Raw genomic sequence first — 21425 nt, forward strand, 5'->3', positions numbered from 1 at the left:
CTTGCTCACAGAACCTCAAATTCCTAGATTCAAGCAGATCCTCCTGCCTCAGCCTCCTGACTAGCTAGAACTACAGGTGCCCACCACAACACCTGGTTAGTTTTTCTGTTTTAAATAGACATGTGTCTCCTTGCGTAGGCTGGTCTCAAACTCCAGAGCTCAAAGAAACCTCCTGCCTTAGACTCCCAGAGTGCTAGGATTATAAACATGAGCCACTGTGCTCTGCCACAGAAGCCTTTTTACATAAGGAGTTTAACCTGTTCTTTCTAACTGGCTTAAGTACCTTGTTTTACATTGACCAAAATTATTTTTGTTAATTCACGTTCAGTAGAAAGGTACATCATCAGTTCTTATAAAATTACTTTATAGCACCTGGGGTTAGCAATGTGAAGGATACCAGCATATCTTGGATTATCTAGTCCATGAAATATTTCTAAATTCTTGTTCAAGGATTCAACTACGAAGGGTGCGAAAACATGTATATGCATTTCAGAAAGGAAAAAAAAACTGTATTAAAACTATTAAAAAACTGTAATACTCAATATATACCAATGTTTGTTATCTTGTATTTACGTATCTTGGATCTCTTGTAATTACAGAAGGCAAACATGACTTGAATATTACAATTTTAATAGAGTTTTTTTCCTCTCTTAAAACATGTATACTTTTTTTTTTGGCACCTTCTGTATTTATTTTATTGACTACTAATATCTTAGTTCTGAAAGGTTGTCACAACTTGTGCAGCAAATGGGAATTAGAAATCGTGATCAAGTTCCACTTGATTGAACCACTCCCATGTGTTGGTTATGATGGTGTAAATTTCAGGCCACTGAGAGCTCTGCTTGCAGTTAAGCTTGCAATTAAAATATTACTCGAGGTTCTCTGCTTGAATAATTTGCCTTGGTAGCAGAAGAACCAGAAATGTAACACTTGAAGCCAATGACTGAACCAGTAGTCAGAGAACAAGAGTAATAGCGGCAACAAAAACCCTCCGGCACTACTGTCTTTTCGATCAGGACTGAGAAGCAATGTGTTGAATCTAATTCCCAATCTTTCCATCATTTCCAGCTCAGACTGGCTCCTGTCTCCCCCTTCTCTGGGAGTCAGGGTTAAGTTCAGAACTCCCAAGCTGATCCCTGCAATAGAGGTTGCCACAGGCACAAGCCTGGCATCAGGGTGGCCAGGATTTGCGTTTCCAGGAAACAAAAAGACGTCCCGGCCTATGAGTAGCCACCTGTATTGATTTACACTGGGACTCAATTCCACCAGTACCACTGGGTCCTAATTATGGTAATAACGGCTGCCACATGTAAGCACTTACCATGCGCCATACGACATGTTTACCACTTCATTAACTTTGCTTCATTGGAGCCCCTCAAAAAGCTTAAATAAAACAAATCCAGTCTTCAGATCTGCCATCTTCTTTTCAAAATAGTATATCATTCTATTGTTACTATCCTGAAATTAAATTTATAGTCATATAACTGACCTACACTCATGTTTATAAAAATGTATAATATGTGTAATACTCTAAGGTAAAAGAGAAATAAATTTATATGAATAATTTTTTTTTTTTAGACAGAGTCTCACCTTGTTGCCCCTGAGTGATGTGGCATCACAGTTCACAGCCACCTCAGGTTCCTGGGTTCAAGAGATTCTCTTGCCTCAGCCTCCAAGTAACTGGAACTACAGGCGCCCACCACAACACCTGGCTATTTTTGGAGATAGGGGGTCTCTCTCTTGCTCAGGCTGGTCTCAAACCTGTCAGCTCGGGCAATCCACCCGCCTCGGCCTCCCAGAGGGCTGGGATTATATGTGTGAGCCACTGTGCCCAGCCCTGAAAATAAATTTTCAAGTAATTGAAAATACACTTCAATTATTTCCTTTTAATTAGGAATTACTCAAAAATGATTAGAAGACGCAAAGCCTAGCACTCACACCCAGTATTACTGAAAATATAGATCCACCTTCAATACAGGCTGATACGCTGTTTCACCAATGACCTAATAATATGCAGAGCTCTGCTGTTGGTTATTTGACTTTCTTACAAAAGGGTAAACAAATTCTGAATGGGAGACAAAATGAAGTATAATCTTCCCTTGATTTACATGTCAGGAATTTGCATTCCTGGAAAATTTAGTACATGTTAAAACCATGAAAAAAACCTGATTTTTATGTAAAAGACAGATTCTGGGCTTAGATAATTATATAGAGGATGTTCACCTGCATCAGTGCTTTTCAACCTTTTTACCTCACGGCGCACTTGAACCTGTCATTAAACTTCCACAGCAGACTTAGATTATGTTGATAAAAAAAAAAAAAAAAAAGAAGAAGAAGAAGAAGAAAAAGAGTAAAAGAAAGAATATATTTACTGTGCTTTGAACTTCTTTCAAAGATAATTAATTAATGATCTTTGAAAATTTTTGTAGCACATTTAAGTTCACCTCACAGCACACCACTGTGCCGGGACACACCAGTTAATGTCGGTCAGTTTGGGAGCATTGCAAAGGAGGGCAGGGCACAGTAGTGCAACACATAGTTTCCCATGGTGAGGTGCCCAGCAACCAAATTCCTGCCCACTAAGTATCACAGCCTCTTCCAATCTTGTCACTCTTTCTAAAAGTTTAAGAAATTTTTTTGAAAGTATTATAACAATGAAGGTTTCAGAACCATCCTGTTTCAGTATTAAGTTGGAACCTACACAAGAGCAATTATGCCCCATTCTGGCTTTGGGAACCACCACCTCACACATGAGGAGCATCAGTCATACTTGACAGACTAAAAACCTTATTCTCAAATAATTTGCCTAAACATCAAATCACAGACGTCTTTTTAATCTAGTAAGTGAGATTTAAAGCCAGATCTGTTTCATTTCTGAAGCGGGAGTTATTCCCACTGCACTGCATGGAGTTTGGGGGTACATTGTCGCTGCATTTATAAAAGACACAGGTTCCTTAATTAAGGAGGACTGGAATGAAGACTGAGAAGCACCTGGACTGCAGATCCATACTGAAGGAATTTTTATTCACACTCAGTTTTGGGTACATGGGACAATTCTACACATTTTTAGCACTTTCATTGTCCATTCATTTTCTTGTCCGATGTTCTTCACTCACATGCTAATTTTTATTCTGATTTTAAAACATTTTAAAATGACTACAATCCCTTAAATGTTAAATCAAAGAAAATGCAGAATAGAAACTACAAAACCAACTACTTTAATTCCATTTTATGTACTATGAGTGTTACCTTCACTAACATAATTCCAGGGGTAGCCTACAATAGCAAGAATTCCTCCCACACTGAACCCTCCTTTCAGTTGTAATCATTACACTTCTTCCTCTAAATCTACCTACCCCCCAATTTTTCACTTTAGCCTACTCCATAGCTGGATACTCCCTGGGTGAATTAGTCCCCTGAATATGATGCTATAAAGTCAGAATTATTTCTACCAATTAAAAGTATTTTCTCATATAATTCCTCCATAACAATCACTACTATTTCCAGCTTCCTGCTGTTAACACTAAAGTAGTAGTTTCCAAACTTTAGTGAGCATGGCACCATCAGGAAGGCTTGTGCAAATACAGTTGTCTGGGCCCCACCCCAGAGTTTTGATTCAGGAGGTCTGGAGTGTAGGACAAGTTCTGATGACTTCCCAGGCACTGCTGATGCTACTGATTTGGGAAGTAAACTTTGAAAATCACTAAAGAAACGCCTCTCCATTGCTTCTGACAGAGGAAATTAATACTGCAAAGAGTTCGTGTAATGACTAAGGAACTATGTATATGCTCTTGTGTAGGTTCCAACTTAATACTGAAACAGGATGGTTCTGAAACCTTCATTGTTATAATACTTTCAAAAAATTTCTTAAACTTTTGGTGTGAAGTGATAAGAGGAACGTGGCTATCTACACCAAGTTTGCATACCTGGAACTTGGACATTTCAACTAGGTGCCCAGCAAAAATTATGCTATAGGAAAGGTAGTGACACCTAAAACTAGAACAATGCAATATTAGTAATAATAACAGCTAATATTCATGGGTTAGTTATTATATGTAAGGCACTGTACTAGCACTTCCCTGGAATTGTCTCATTTCAATTAGCCTTGAAAGGTGCAGTTATTATTACATTCCTGCTTGACAGTGGAGGAAAAATGATACAAAGCATTTACATGACATACTCCGGCCTCCAGAATAAGAGAATTTGTTCTGTCTGGCTCCAAAAACACGAGTGCCTACCCACCCCGCTAAAGAACCCACTGGGGATCCCTCCTCCTCTGTTCCCTTCATTACCCACTGACATTGACTAGATTCCTTCAGCCTGGAGCTACAAGTGTTGAAGAGCATGACAAACACGTGACAGATATAGAAAACTTTCCAGAGACCAAGGGTCCTATTGCCAAATGGTTAGTTGACAGATCAATATGATTTTAGTATCCAGAAGATTGAGAGATCGTGGATTCTTAATCAGCCTTTGGAGTACTCTTTTATCATATGCAAATCTGACATTTCAGGAATAATTCTACTGGAAAAAATATATTAATAGTTGGTTAGCACATCTCACATGCCTATGAAATGCGATAAATTCAGAACAATGTTAGCACTCATTATGTTAAGGTCTGCCCTAACAGCAAAAGCTCGGCATTCACTTAAATCTGGACTTTGAGTAACCATCATGCAAGGTGTGTTTTGAACATTCTAGTAACAGGAAGCTGAGGTGGAGGGAGTTTTAAAAGAAACTAAAATTTACATTGAGGACCTGGTTTTAAATAGCCTCCTCAGCCACACTGTGACCTTAAATGAGGGCCTCCACATGAAAGAAACGAAGGTCAAAATGAACCTTTGCTGTAAAGTTGAAAACAGAAACCCAACAAAATAAAATCTGTTCTTTTAATAAATGTCTGTTAATATTAATAAAATGTCAGTAGCATAAGTGATCAACTGTTGTGGCATTAAGAATAAGAATTTAATATATATTCTAAAAGGTTAGCCCACAAATGGGGTATCATTTTACTTTATTCACATTACAATTTATAAATACACTATTTACAGACACAGTTTAGAAACATACCATGATAATAAAACCATCTGTTCTTCAAGGAAAATATTCTTCAAACAAAAACTCTTACCTTTTTATAGAAAAAAATCTGGGGTGGTGCCTGTGACTCAAAGGAGTAGGGTGCCGGCCCCATATGCTGGAGGTGATGGGTTCAAACCCAGCCCCGGCCAGAAACTGCCAAAAAAAAAAAAAAAAAATTTGTATTGTGACTCCTTAATATTTTTAGGGCAACATTGATGTTTTGTTTTCAAATTAATAGTAATTTCTTTAATTCATTTTATCACCTACAGCTTCTCTCTAAGGTTTCAAAATAACTATGTCATAAAATCCTTCAGAAAGTGACCTCCCACTATCATCTTTTGAGGAATTTACCTTTAAGTAACACACGAAAAAATTTAATTTCTTCTGTCTTTCTAGTGAGAATGAAATTTTTACCTAAGACTATTTTTTCTCAATTGGTTCATAATCAAGCAAGAAATTAACATACCTAACATATTGCAATAATTCTTTGCAGTTAACAGGCCCCACACAGGATGACAATCACAAAATACTTCTAGAATAAATGTATATAGGCTTAAGGTTATTTTACCTTTTCAACAGAAATTCTACTAACTTGGATTACAAATTTAACGGGAGAAAATTCTTAAGTCTTTCACACTAGGTTTTCTAACAGCAGTGTTCATTTTCCACCATATCTGAATAAGATGAAATAAAAACGGATAAAAATGGCATGTACATTGGCAAAACAAATGGATTGTTTTCCTTTTCCCCAAGTTCGGCTGGTTTGATTCTCAAGGCAGAGCGCAACAGATTCTCTGAATCCTACATCTCAGCCTCTCTGATGACTGTTTACTACTGAAATTTTTGAACTGTGCCTGAGGCCAGGAAGGGTAGAAGAGACAGAAGAGGAAGTAGGAGGGATAGAGGAGAGGTCAGAGAAGAGGCCGATGGGAACGGAAAACAGGAAGTGGCCGAAGGAGAAATGAAAACAAACTAAGCCTGAAGCCAGAGAAATATAGAAGCCTGACTAATGGAATAAGCTGAAGACAAAAGTGGAAACAGGAAAGTGAGATAATGACAGATTGTCTTAGGGATTTCAGAGCATTCAATAGCTCTATCACTCTTCTTCCAAAATAATCCAGATAGCAAATATTCTATCATCTATAAAGCTAATATTTTAAAGTTCTATCCAGATACATGAAAATGGCAAAATTGTTCATTATGTTTGCTAATTATTAACTGGTAGTCCTGACTTACATTATTTCCAATAAGCCAGAAAGATACATAAAGCATACATATGAATACACATATACTTAGAGGAAAGAAGCAGTTAAAAGTTAGGAAGGTGTGAATTTTCATCCTTCAACTTTTCAATTGCATCTACCCTCAAAATAATATTTGCAGAATTATAGTCTTTAGGCAACTTACTTATCCCATGCAGAAGTATAACAGTCTTCCCCAAGAGACAATTTTCTTCAAAATATCAAGGCACCATCACATTCAGTAAGCTATTTCTTCCCCGACCAATTACAGGGTGACCAGGTAATCAAGAAGATAAAAGTCATACTTAGAAACTACAAATCTTGTGACTGATGAATATGTTGATTCTAAGGTAAACTTCAAAGTATTGAAAGAATTACTTTCAAAGTCTGTCCTCAGTATGTTGTGATCATATTTTAAATTATACATATTATAATTCTTACTAACTCTTACATGATAATAATCATAAAAAATGTATATACTTTCACATGAAGCCTTTGTTGTCTTAGGATCTTTATGAATTCAGAGAAGGGCCAAATGTACATCTAGTGCAGCGACCTTAGGCAATAGAGCAACCAAGCTATTTTCAAAATCTTGAAGCAGAACAAAATATCCTTCATTTAGAGAACTTTGATCACTATGATAATTAATATTAATTTCTAAAGGAGTGTATGTGGTTGACAACCAGTGTTCTCTTCTATGTAGTCCATTTATATTCCCATTAAACTTTCATAATAAATAATGACTTTTGACTTTAGATCCTAGTTTTGACCTATTGATTTCCCTAAGAAAACCTTGTCATCTCATTCCCAGTGTGCTGAACCTCTGAGTAGAAATAGCCTGCAGGTGTGTCAGACTGGTTCGCACCAGCCCAGATGCAACAGGCAACCTGATTACACTGATTTCCTGAGGTACATTATTTATGGCCCTTGGCAGCTACAAGCCACATTATACTGTATTACACAAGTACTGCATCTGCCATTCAGGACTGGAGGAGAAATAGATTTTATTAAACACAGGTCATATTTGATAAGAAAAAAGAAATAAATCACATGAGCTACCCAACAAGAGGAGTACTTTAACATCAGTCTAAAAAGCTATTAACAATTATTCCTTTGTTGTCAAAAAACTTAATGCTATTTCTACAGCTGCAGATTAGAAATAGCATTAGAATAGGAATTAGGCATTTCTGATTCTAGCCAAATCTGAGTCATTCTGTGAAATCCCTAATAAGAATTTCTTCTACTGTTGGCACTGCTATGCCAACCTGGATACATGGAACATATGGGTGTGGGAGTTCATGTGGTGTGCATGGGATAGAGCCCTCACCTTCCCTGAAACCCTTATACGGCTCAAATTCTGTGTTCTTATGTAACAAGTCCTAGAACTACTCTGCTCACATTAACAATAGATGTTTCTTAGGATATAAATTATAGTAGGTTTATAAGTATCTTTGCCTTTCTAACATTGAACAATCCTCATTACCTCCAGACATGTTGCTCAGGCACAAACTCAGATTTTCGCCTAGAATCCTTACAACTATTCCCCACTAAATAAATATGTTGAGAGCTCATTAGATGTCAGGCTCTTGCTGAAGTGTCTGGCATGCATATTCTTCTAAAGATCACAATAATCCAATAGCTAATTAGAAGCAATTAGGCCAAAATAAGATCTCTGTTGATTAATTGATCTAGTGGTTTCATATTACCACTAGAAACTTTCTTCCCAGACTTTTCTAGTGGTTTCACCAATATCAGTACATTTTTCTATAAGCAGATTTTGTGAATCTTAAGTAAAGCTAAAAGAACCCAGGAGACTGGAATAGAAAGTGAGAAAAAGGAAAATAAGAGGCAAATACATGAACCATAGAAGCTTTATAAATAAAATACAATTTTTTCAAGTACAATTTTTATTACAAATGATTTAAACAAAACCTACACTTTCTTTTTGTCCACAGAGCATGCTCTTCATGCATCTATCTTAGAATATAGCTGTACTTCTAAGTTTTTATATCTTTCCCCCTGTAATGGCAGGGACCATCTAATGAATTCTATATTCACAGTGATCAGCTTAATGCCTAGCATTAAAAATGGTTTCTGAATGATGACTGACAGACTGAATGAATGACCACTCTTAAAAGACCAGTCAACATTTTCACTATCCTTGGGAGCTCAGGAAAGATCCCTGGGAGTGATTCTGAAAAAGAGGAACTTTTGAAGGAAGATCTTTGAAAAAGTCCAACATGTAAGCAAATGTATTTGTTTGACCCTCTTTACCAGTCTAGGATATAAATTAATTCACATCTGTTTCAATACTTAAAGCAATTACTGGGAAATCCTCTTTGCCCAAACTAGTAAGATCTCTAGTATCTCTCTTCCCTCATTGCTACTCCTACCTCACTCAAACCCTTCTGGAACATAGTTTAATCAGTGTGAAAGAACCAGCCCTCTTTTGAATCAGAAGTGAGGTGATTATTTGTGACCATACTAAGTTTCCTAGAAGAGCAGATCAAGGTTGACTTGAATGTTGTTTTGTTTTGTTTTGTTTTTTACTGATAAGTGATGATGAGTTGAAACTTTATTTTGCAAAAAAAAAAAAAAATGTTAACAGCTTTTTGGAAATACATATAATTCGCATACACAACAATTCACTCATTTAAAGAGTGCAATTCAAAAGTTTTTAGTGTATTCACAGAGAGCTGTTCTTCACATTTTAATGCTTTCCTGTTGTTGTCTTTAGTGACAAATTTGATGTCCAAGTATCTGCTCAGACCACAGTGGTTCCTTCAGGAAGGAGAATGCAATTTCTCCTAATGGTAGTCAGGGTCACGTGTGCTCCATGCTTAGGCAACCTAAGTTAAGGCTTCACACTATAAGCTCATAAACTCAACCACTGTTATCAGAATGCAATCCTTGCCCCAATGCCAGTTTGCATGTTTGGGAAGTAAATTCAGAGCTTAAAAGAGCCATTCACTAAGACCCAATTATTGAGCTGGTTAACAGTCCAGATTATCTGTGGTAGACATGGAAATGTACCCAGATCTCACTTCAAAGAAGACAACTGCCCAGCTGCAAGGAGCATGGTTGGCAAGTTGCCTACATCTGTTGGGTTCCTCAGACTGTGACTCAGCTACAGAGAGTTGTCTTTTCCAAGGTCTCGTCTTTCATGGATAGTCCATATCCAGTCACTGGGTGAAGCAGGGGTATAATAGCCTGGCCATTTTGGCCTGACATGGGACATTCTGAAATACAGTGCTCATTCCTGAAATTTCTTCAGGGTGGGCTGAGACTCTGCCAGGCTGATTCACAGTTCAGCTTCTTCCTCTTTTCAATACTGCTCCTTCTCTCTCCCTGTCACAGGTATTGGTCCCCAATAATTACCCAGCATCTTTGATTCCATCTCAGTGTCTCAGGAGTAACCACTGCTTTCACTGATGGTCTGAGAAAGCAGGAAATAAGATTTTTGAAACTGGATGTATCATGCTTAACTGACAATGAATCATTGGTGGAGGTGAAGTGACAACAGGCAGGGCCAGTAGTTAAGAATTTCACTGGAGGCTAATGAGGAGGCTGCACCAGGGAAGGAAGCACACCGGGCTCAGTATATCTGGTATTCGAGTTATATGGAAGAAATAGTAGCTATAAAGCTAATTGATTGGATGACTACTTCTAAGTGCCATAGATAATCTACAGAAAGATATTGTACTGCAAGGTGAGTTACAGCTCACTAATATCCAGTAGGAAAGCCAGTTATACACATATGGAGAATTTCTCATTACCCATTGGAAAGAGCAGAAAAGGTTGAGAACCAAGCCCAGTACCTGATAGTATGAGTAGCTTTACTTCAAAGAAGGTTAAACACAAAACCTAAGCAGTACTATTACATGTAGGTCAGGGAAATATGTGAGTTTGTCGGAAAAACCCTAAATGTTTTGTAATATCTAGTCAATGTAAGTGTACAGAAGTCAGGGGAATGATGTAGATTCTGAGGATGCTTGATCAGGAAAACCAGAATGTTAAATTGGATAGGGAAGAATCTATTAACTCTGGAGCTCTCTCTCCAGATATACCCTGGCGAAGACTCATGAGATTGTGTGAATTCATTACTAGGATGGCTTCTAGAAGTACAAAAAAAAGCTGTGATCCTGAGAGAAGCTGAAATGCCAGAAATGTCATTGAAGACAGTGGAGACAAGAAATAAAGGGTTCAGGCATCCTGGAATAAAGACATCACATGAAGTTGACAACCCACTATATGAGTATGTTCAACAGAAAGGCCCAGAAGATAACACTATTTACCAAGGCCATAGGAATGTGGTGGAAAGAAGGGCATCAGCACCACCAAAACGTTTTCACAATGGCTCTCCTCTTTAAGGTCGACAATAGGAAAAGTTATCATATAAATTGGCCTGTTGATAGCAACAGGGATAATAGGACCCTATAATCATACAGATTAGGTAGGAGCACTTAAGCTCCAGAAGACAAGGGATGGCAATCATTATAATAATGACCAGGTCAGACTTGCAGCCAAGGGACAAGACTGAAAAGAGTTGCAAAGGTATTTAATACAGCATGGAATCTTAGGGGTCACAGAAATTTGTAACCAACAAAAAATATGCCTCAATTTGTGGTAGCAAAAGAAACCAAGCATGAATGACCAGAAAACTGAGGATTATTATCACAATAAAAATTCACAATTGTTGCCCATATTTAGACCTGGGACATGTCCCAGACCCTTGATACAATGACTTAAGAGATAGTTGAATCTTTATAAGGGAGGACTTTATACACCACATCAGACTTACACAGTAAGGATTCTTCTAGGTATCTATGATCACTGACAGTTAACTGTATTTTCTGAAAACAGGAATATTGAGACATTTCAAGAACAGTTATATACAATATTAGAACTGACATTAATATCTAGGGCCCTAAAGTTTTAAGATATCCCTGGAAAAGTGGACACATGTGCCAATTCAGGTCCTCTGAAAAGCAGACGTAAAATTGGGATCAGAAATGGACAGATTTATTGGAAAAAACTCCTGTGAAAGACAAAAGAAGAAGAAATGGGAGTAGGCAAGAAATGCTTTCATTTCGCCCCAATACTAAGGTATTTGTGTAGGATCATTTGAACATTAGGCAGCATACCACTTGATCCATCACACTTGTGAGTTTTTGCTGGATGGACCTAATGAGCAAGAAGTGGCCAGCATGTTCAAGGCCTCATAAGTCACATGAACTCCAAAAGAAGTAAATACATGTTATGAACTACCACAGCCATCAATTTTTAGGGGTTCCATTGTTAGGGCGTACCAGCACATACTCTTGAAAGCAAAGTATTAAAGTGTAAATTATCACAGCTTGTGATAATTGGTGAGCTTTTTCCATTTCTATAATCAGTTCATTCCACGTCAATATCCAGGATTGTATAAAACACTTAGGTGGGGTACAGAGAAGTAAAGAGCTCTCCCACAGGTCTCCAGCAGGCTCTCCAGCAGGCTTCAGTGTAAGCATCTCTCACTTTTGGACCCTAGGATTTGGCTCCTGCTGTGGTGTTGGAGTATCATTAGTGGGAAAAGATCCCATATGTCTAGTCTTAGCAGGAGTGAATAACAAAGTGAGTCCTCTGAAGTTTGGGGGCAAGGTTTGAAAATCTTCAGTGTACAATTTATACCATTCAAAAAAGTATTCTTGGTAGATGACTAGGCCATATTAAAGATGAAGTGCCTGACCATGGCCCACCAAGTAAACATGTAGCCAGAATTTCCCATCTTTAGTGGAGTCCTGTAGGACCCACCACATCATAAGTTAGTCTGGACCTAGGAGCAGCTTGTCATGAAATCAAAGTGACCCAGCATGAGCAGGGTTGCAATCAGCCACTATTGTATCATGGTCCCCTCTCAGTTCATTTTATAATTTTCTAGAGATCTTCTATGACCAGAAAAAGAAGGAGAAAAATATCCTTGTGAACATATTAAGTACAGTGCCTTTGATCATTCATTTTGGATAAAATGAGTGATATCATAATATATTCAGATTCTTTGGCTATAGGAAAAGGCCTGACCAACTTTTCAAGTCTGTGGAAGGAAAAATAATTTTGAGGATAAGGAAGCTAGGTTAGATATATGGGATGTCTATGAGATGGACATAGGGGATTGCACAAGAGGTATGAAGATTTGTATATCACATGTCAGTGTGTAATAAAGAATATCTACTACAGAACACTCAGTCATCAACCAAATAAAGAAAATAATTCTACCACTTAATGTCAGCCAAACTCAATAATTAGCCACCCAGTGTTGGCTTAATTAACAATAAAGAAAGTGGTCACAGTGGCAGAAAAGAAGATCCATGCTTATCATCAATGCATGGGCTCCCATTTATCAAAGCCAGGTTAGCCGCTGAATTTCTAACCTCCAAACAACACATATCATGGTGAAGCCCTCAGTAGGACACTATGCTTCAAGGAGTTCACCCAGCCATATGAGCCACTTCCATCATGGAAGTGCCATTAGTTTACATTCACAGGACTATATGTAACATGTATTCCAGGTATGCATTTCTTTTTCCTGCCCAAAGGCCCTAGACATCACTCTTTCTGAGGGATTCAGAAATGCTTGAAATTCATCATTCACTGGTATAGAATTCATCGTAATGTTTCTTCAGACTAGAAGACCACTTACAAAATAGAAAGCACCACGTGAGTCCATGACAACATTCACTGGTTATATTGAAAACCACACCATCCAGATGCTGCTGGCCTAATGGAACCTAAGTATGGCCTGCTGAAGGAATAGCTAAAGTTCCAAATCAGTGGCAGCACTCTGTGAGGCTGGAATGTCCTCCTCCAAGACACAGTGTTCACACTAGATGAAAGAAAGAACTGTGTGTAGCATTGTGTCCCTGATGGGAAGAACCAAATGCCTCAAGACCAAGAGGTAGAAGCAAGAGTGGACTTCTTTCCACAGTAATCAAATCTCCATTGGTAACTTGCAATTCCTGTCTCTGTAATGCTATGTTTTGTAGAGTTAAAAATCCAGATCTATAAAAGGGTCACAGTTACTTGGAAGGCTGAGGCAAGAGAATTACTTAAGCCCAAGAGTTTGAGGTTACTGTGAGCTGTGATGCCAAAAGGGCAAAATAGTGAGACTCTCTCAAAAAAAGGGGGGTCACAGTCTCACCAGAGGATACCACAAAAGTCCCATTGAATTATCAACTATGACCTTCACCAGGATATTTTGAGAAAAGAGAGGAGTCACCAACTTAACAAGATCAACTGAATTGAGTCATTAGGAGGAGGTAAGCCTGCTGTTACACAATGGGAATCATGAGAAATACACCCAGGACCTAGATAATCCACTGGGATGCCCGGTGAATTTAACTGTTAGTGTAAATGGATAGATACACAATGCAGGCACGAGAAGGGCATGGGCACCAGAAGTCAGACTCCTCGGACATGGGAGTCTGCACCCCAAGGCAACAGAGATGGTGCCTTCAAGGTGTAAGGAATCTAAAATCAATTGTACAGGGGAAAAAAATGTAAGCATCAATTGTGGCCCTGAGATCAGTTGCAGCAGTGGGGCTGTAGTTGGTTCTGCTGACTTCCTTCTTTTAAATTTCCCCTAAGGAAAAGTGGCCCACCAGAAGCCCGAAGTTGCTGTCACTCAACACATATGGAGAAGCAGATCAAAGTGGCAAAAGTGGTAAACTGTAATAGATATGGAGATGTGATGCCCATATCCTCCTCAAGGAAAGATCTGTTGTCTTCAGGGGTTGTGACAGCTATATTAGTTGTCTATTCCTGCTAACAAACTTAACCGTTTAAAACAAGAATTTTATCTCAAATTTCTATGGGTCATGAATCACCTCATGGCTCAGCTGTGTGCCTCTGACTCATTATCTCTCATGAAAGAGAGCTGTTGGCTGGGGCTGCAGTGTCATCTGGAGGTTCTATGTGTGAGTGTGGGAGTGGCCCTTCCAGGTTTACCAATGATTTCTTAGTCCTTCACATGTGGGTCCCAGCAGTGGGCTGTTCTGCAACATGGCCACTGGCTTCTCCAGAGTGAGTGACCCAAGAGAAGGAGGCTCACCTAAGATCACCCTCTTTTCAGGGAAGCCCAGATTCAGTGATTTGGTAAACCACAGCTAGAGTGACCCAGACATTTTGATCTCACCTGGGTTATTCTGACAGGAAATTTTCACCTCCAAGCTCTCTAGCAGGCTGTTAGGCCTACACTACAGTTCATGTTTTTCCTTTGGTCACTCCTGCTTCCTCTTTCTTAGATCCTTAGGAATTGATTCCTTAAAGATACATCTTTTATGTCAAAGTCCATCTTCAGGTCTGCTTCTGGAGAACTCAGCACTTTCTCTTCCCTTACAGTAATTTTCTTGGAGTGGGGAGTGCTTTCTTTTTTTCCATACTCTTGCTGATCATTTTCTTCCTGGGAGACGCTAAGAACACTTTTCTAATTCACTAATTCTTCCCCATTGACGAGATCTAGAGGTCAAGGGATTGGAAGGGCCAATCTCCCCAACCCCTGCCTGGCCTTATTACTCTTCTCAAGTTAGCTGATATCTCCTGGTCTTATATTGAAGATATTGTGGAGATGATAGAGAAGTTAGGGAGAAATTCTCAGAGAGAGACTTTTTCTGAATTAAAGAGGTTCACTTTATTGTCACTAGGTTAAAGAGGTTCACTCTACTCTGACTAATTTAACCTAAATAGAGACATAATTAACTTACAAGTGACAGCTTTCTTAAAATTCCACCAAACCTATTTAGCAAACAAATAATGACATTATCACATGAAAGTTTCTCTCCAGAAGGTACATGGGCTGGCAAGCCTGTAATTCTAGCACTCTGGGAGGCCAAGGCAAGTGGATTACTGGAGCTCAAAAGCACTAGACCAACCTGAGCAAGAGATAGACACCATCTCTAAAATTAGCCAGGTGTTGTGGCAGGTGACTGTAGTCTTAGGTACTTGGGAGGCTGAGGAAAGAGGATCACTTGAGTCCAAGAGTTTGAGGTTGCTGTGAGCTATGGTGCCATGGCACTCTACTGAGGGCGACAAAGTGAAGCTCTTTCTCAAAAAATAAAAAAAAGTGTAAGGAAGGTGGTAGGAAGCAAATCAAATGAAACAAATAACTTATTTTTATTTTTATTTTTAATTCTAATTAAATAATCTAGTGATTAAAAAATATTTAAGTTTAGAAAGCACGTGCTAGTCTATGTTCTACCTAAAGATACATATTTTTCAATGAAAAAATAATTTCTTAATTCTTTTGAGAGTACACAAATGATTAAACATAGCACATACAATTTAGAAGCAGAATTATGCTAAAAATGCAAATTAATTCAAAGGTCCATAATGAGATCATTTGGCCATATGGCCACTAATGAAGTTTCTAATTGCTAGAACATCAACATCCCAGTCAGAAGGCAAGGTGGAAAAATCTGCTGTATTTTGGTCTCCTTAAAATATTTTAAAAACTTAAACTAAATTTTAGTAAATAGCTTTCATCTCTAAAACATTCTTTTACACCAAGGTTCATTGAAAACCTTGTACTACAAATATTTTTCTTTTAAATATTTGAATAATTATTTCCTAGATTGTTGGATGAATAAAAAACTGAAATGTGATATTCGTAATTTATCGTACAAAATATATGCCAACAGGGATTCTATAATGAATACAATTAATTTATTTATTCATCCAAGACATATTAATTAGCATCTATAATGTGCCAGGAACTGTTCTAGGCATTGGAGAGTTACAGCAGTGGCCATAGCAGGTTGGAACCCCTGTCTTCATGTAGTCTACATCCTCTGCATTCTATTCAGGAAGATAGAAATTAAAATAATATGTTTAAAATATATAGAGAGAAAGAAAATAGTAAAAAGTTCTAAATATAAAAACAGAGAAGAGTAATATGAAAAATAGGGGAGAGATGGGGATGAGAGTGGAAAGTTTAATTCTGTGTTGAGGAAAGACCTTACTGAGAACATCACTTGAGTTGCGCTGGGCTCCCTCCAGGGAAGAACACTCACCAGTGGTGGAAACAACAATTGTAAATTTCCTGCATCAGGATTTGACCTTCCTGTATAAGGAATAGCAAGGCAGCCAGTGTGGCTATTGAGAAATGATAAGGGTGAAATGCCATGGATAGAAACTGAATGGTAATTGGGAGGAGAGACAGATCATGTATGCCTTGAGGGTCACAGGGAGAACCTAGGTCTTACTTGAAAGGAGAACAGAATTCAGCTGTTATGATGAGTAGTAAAATGAGGCAAAATGAGATGCAGGTAGACAAGTTGGGAGCTATGCAATGATCAAGTTAAGAGGGGATGGAGACATGTCCAAGACAATGGCAGCAGGGCTAGGGAACGGTGGCCAGAGTCTATATTACACAAGATTTCCTGGAGGTCCAGATTGAGGTGTGTGGTTTGCAGTGGTGAAAACCATGACTCTAAAATGTCATTACCTCCATTTTATGAAACATGGTTTTAAAAAATCACCATGGTAAATCTGTCTGTGACCTTTATTGTCTGTTGGCTTGTTTTGTTCATTTATAGCAGAGACATGTTTCTGCAATTTAGCATTTAACATTGCCCTGTAGATGATGTCTGATTGATGAGGCCTTTGATGATGTCCTAGTTTGGTATTAAATAGTAATAAGAAAATGTCCAGGAATCTATAAATGTGTGACCTATTATAACATCAAAGAGGGTCTTTAGAGGAAAATTCTACTGACTGAATTATTTACCTTAGTCATTTCTAGATAAGTAAAAATTAACTTTAGGCTCCCTAGAAAGGGAACCAGAAGCGGGGAAGAGTTGTAAACTCTTTTACTAACACAACTACATTTTATACCCCAAAAGGTGGATTTTTTTGACTCAATATTTGTTCAAATAACAGAGAAGTTTTACTTTATGCTGTAATTCTTGTCATATTTATAGAACCATCTTTTTTTTTTTTTCTGATTCAAAAGTACCAAACATGACAAGCTATATCCTTAAGGTAAATATCCTTAAGTATCCAGCCATTTTCTGTAGGCTGCCTCTGCTGGTGCTTAGTCCTGCACGCTGCCCTCTCCCTTTCCTTCTATTCTTTCCTACCCTTGAATGCTATGCTACCCCACACATCAAGGCTCAGTGTTCAAATTGCACTCTCACATGAAGCTTCACCACTTTTCCCAACTAAGAAGGAATTATTGCCTCTCTCCTCCCACCTCAGAATCTACTCCTCTCATCTCTCTTTTTGGCTTTATGCAGTGGTTAGTATCTTTCTCTCCTTCCCAATTCCTACCACAGCCATGAGAACATAATCTTTCTACCCTCCAGTCTCCAGAACATGGCTTAAGCAATGGTCTTGCCTCAGCCTTTCAAGTAGCTGGGACTACAGATGTCCACCACAACGCCCGGCTATTTTTCTTGGTTGTAGTTGTCGTTGTTTGGCAGGCCCGGGCTAGATTTGAACCCACCAGCTTTGGTGTATGCAGCTGACAACTTAGCCACTGGAGCTAGAGGTGCCAAGCCCTCATGAATGTTTCTTGACTGCATTTTATAGTCAGTGGGCCTGTGTTTATAGTGAGAACTAGCCAAAAAATGAATGACAATTCTTCAAATGCTTGTGGTGGTTGGTAGGAATATTGTTGCCAATTGTATTAAGTTAGCTCAGTAATGTTTCTGGAGTAGTGACTGGGCAAAGAAAGTCAAATTATCACCATCTTAAAATGGCAGGAAGAGAAAAGAAAACTAAAGAGAGAAGAATAAAGTGAGGGTGTCCTTGGGGACCAGGAAATGAAGTAAGTTCCCTAGATAAGATAAGAAAGCAAGATCTGGTCCTTTCTTAGACATGAAAGTGAAAAAGGAAAAGGACTTTGTGTACAGAACTTCATATTAGGAATAGCAATTGAAATTCTAGCATCAGGAAAGAAAATTAAAACATTAAAATTAAGACGATTCTGAAGATTCAAGAAGATGTCAGAAACTTACAAGAAGAATGGCTAAATTAGAGTCCATTAGGGGCTTAGTTCATTTACTGTCCAAATAACATTCATGGGCATAACAAACCAATTTTTTTTTTGGAAACATTTGTAATCAGTTCATTGTGCAATGCCATCTATAGATGCCTTTTCCCAAATGAAAACATACTCCCAGTAATGAATAAACTGGAGTCAAGATCAAAAAATGTATCAGTATGACATATTTTGAAAGTAGGTACAAAATTGCTAGAAATAGTGCATTGGTAGTATAAACTAAGATGAACCTCTTTAAAAGAAGCTAAAGAATCCGGTGAGATCTCACCTAACGTGCACAATGCAAGGGTATATTTCAAAATAACTAAGTGCAAATTATAAATGTCTTCCCACAAAAAATAAGTAAGTGAAGTGATGGTTATGTTCATCAGTTTGGTTCAAGCATTCCACATTGTATATCAAATCATCGCATTGTACCCCATAAATATATGCAGTTATGACGGTAATTAAAAATTAAATTAAAAAATAAAGAAAAGAAAAAAGCTAAAGCTATCTGATCCTGAAAGAGGATCAGATTACCAAATCAGATTCACATGACCCCAAAATATTACTCAATCAAAATTTATTATAAATGATTACAGAGATAGAACATATGGAAGAGATTCAGATGCATTTGAATGTTTATAGCAGCTCAATTCACAGTCACAAAGATCTGGAAACAACCCAAGTGACTATCAACTCATGAATGAATTAATAAACTGTGGTATATGTGTACCATGGAGTATTATGCAGCCATAAAAGATGGAGACTTTGTATCTTTTATATTTACCTGAATGGAGTTGAAGACCATTCTCTTTAGTAAAGTATCTCAAGAATGGAAAAGCCAGCATCTCGCGTACTCAATACTAAGTTGAAACTGGTAATATTAACAACTATAGGCCCATGCAAGAAAAGAACAGAATTACATTCGAGAGGGGGGAAGGTGGGGGAAGGGAATTCAGTAAGTTCTTACCTAATGGGTAAAATGTAGGGTATATTTTTATACTTCCTGGGTGAAGCACTTAACTACAAGTCAGACCTTACTTTACAAACACAAACAACCTAATAGTTTTACCATCATATTAATCTGAAATTTAAAAAAGAAAAGAAAAAGAAAGGTACAGATGAAGCAGAAAATGTCCTCCTGGACATCAAGGGTGGTGACATGTACCTCTAAATAGATAAAAATCTGTTAAGAAAGTTCTGGGGTTACTTAAACAGTAGGGAATGTTTAAATCATAAAATGTCTTCATTTCATACCTAGTAGAGTTTTATAGCCTATGAGATATTCTCCAATGAGCCATGCCTCATAGGTTCTGAGTTCCATTTATTCATGTACAGTAATCCTAACTCGGGAACATTATGCTAAGGGCATTTCAGAGATAAAGGCTCTTCCTCCTAGCGAGTAACATTAGTCTATTTATCCACAAGTCCCTTCATTGAGACGAAATTGGCTTATCTGCCTTCTTTCCTTTCTGTAGGGAACATCACCCTGGTGAAAGGAGCAAATGGATTCCACACATCCTGATCACCTGCTTTAATACCTTCCTGTCAGTGTAACATTTTAGGATAACATTTTTTATGACAATTTAGTGCTTTCAGTAAGCAAATTAAAGTCACTTTAGGAAAATGGTGGAAAAAAGATTTTTGAAGGAATTTAGATAGGTGTTCATAAAATCACTGAGTTTATAAAAACACTGAGTGTTCGTAAAATCAGAATTTGAAAATAAGGAAGTCAGAGTGATATTTGGAGCAAGCATCTGCTAAGGATACTTTTGGTAGCCTAGAGGGAAACATAAGCAAATATGTTTAAAAATGTAAGGAATTTAGGATGTTCTCTCATGATCGGTAGCCACAATGATTCTCAAGCTGGCGCTCTGCCGTGAGCTGTGGGCACCCTTCATAATGAAGTTACATAGGTTTAGAAAATATAAAGTACATATAACAAAATATTTAAATGAAACTATCTCTGCTTCCTCCTTCCTGCAACTGAGCAAGAAGGCAATAGATGCTCTATCCCTGCGTGAATTATAAAATAGACCACTATGGCCCATTAGAGGATGTGAGCTGTTGGGGTCTCAAAAGATCCCCAAAAGACTGAGGAGTGGACGGAAGCTGCAGGAAGATGTTCGTAGTGTGACTATCTGAGGAAACCCTGGGTGTGTTTTGCAGAAAGAATCAGCTTTAAATATCTGCCAGGCTTACCACGCACCAAGTGCCTTAGGAGAGAACCAGTCAAGTCATAACTTTCCTGTCCCCTGCCCCTTTCCCCTCTATTTCTTCTACCTCCAAACTCCTCCCATTAGCAAGCTAAAGGAAAGGTAGAAACCACCACAATGAGGAAAGAGAAGAAAGACTGAGCTTTCCTTTGTTCCTGCTCTGCCTGCTACCGGGCTCAACCAGGAGAAAGAGAAGATTTCATTTTATCAAATGCAAAGTTTGATTATTATCTGAGATTGAGCACTTTTAGTTACTGAACCGAAAATGTGAGGTGCATGTGATTTTTATTACCTAAGAGTAATCAGAAAAACTTTTATCTCATCAAGATGGCAGACATTTAATCACTGATTTTAAAGAGACTGTGGGAGACAAAATAAACTTGCTTTTACAGTTATGCCTTGTGAAGGCTGCTTGTTCAACGTATCGGTCACATTTTTTTACTAACTTTAACCTTACCATCCCCACAGCAAACATAATTAGCATAGCTAAAAGTATTTTAATTGAAAAACAACCCCCCCCCAAAGAAACCAAATTGACTCTAAAGGAAAAAGCATATGATTTTAAACTATTGTTCCTAATAAACAATGACTCAATAATTGACATTTAATCAAAAATGCAAATTTGACATCTTACAAACTGAGGATATACATATAGGCAAAACAAAAAAAAGAAAGAAAAATAATTGTGGTCTATCTCGCAAATAATAGCCACTATTAGCACTTGGGGTTTTATCTTTTCAAGTATTTCACAGATGGGATTTTCTATGAATTTTTTTCCACTAAAAATACATTAAATTTACATTTTAATAAATATTAGTCTTTTTAATTCTAAGGGTGGTGTTTTAACCTATTGTATTTAACCGCTTGCTAATA

The sequence above is a fragment of the Otolemur garnettii genome, unplaced genomic scaffold (assembly GCF_000181295.1).
Source record: "Otolemur garnettii isolate 467f Iridium unplaced genomic scaffold, OtoGar3 scaffold00048, whole genome shotgun sequence".
Taxonomy (NCBI): domain Eukaryota; kingdom Metazoa; phylum Chordata; class Mammalia; order Primates; family Galagidae; genus Otolemur; species Otolemur garnettii.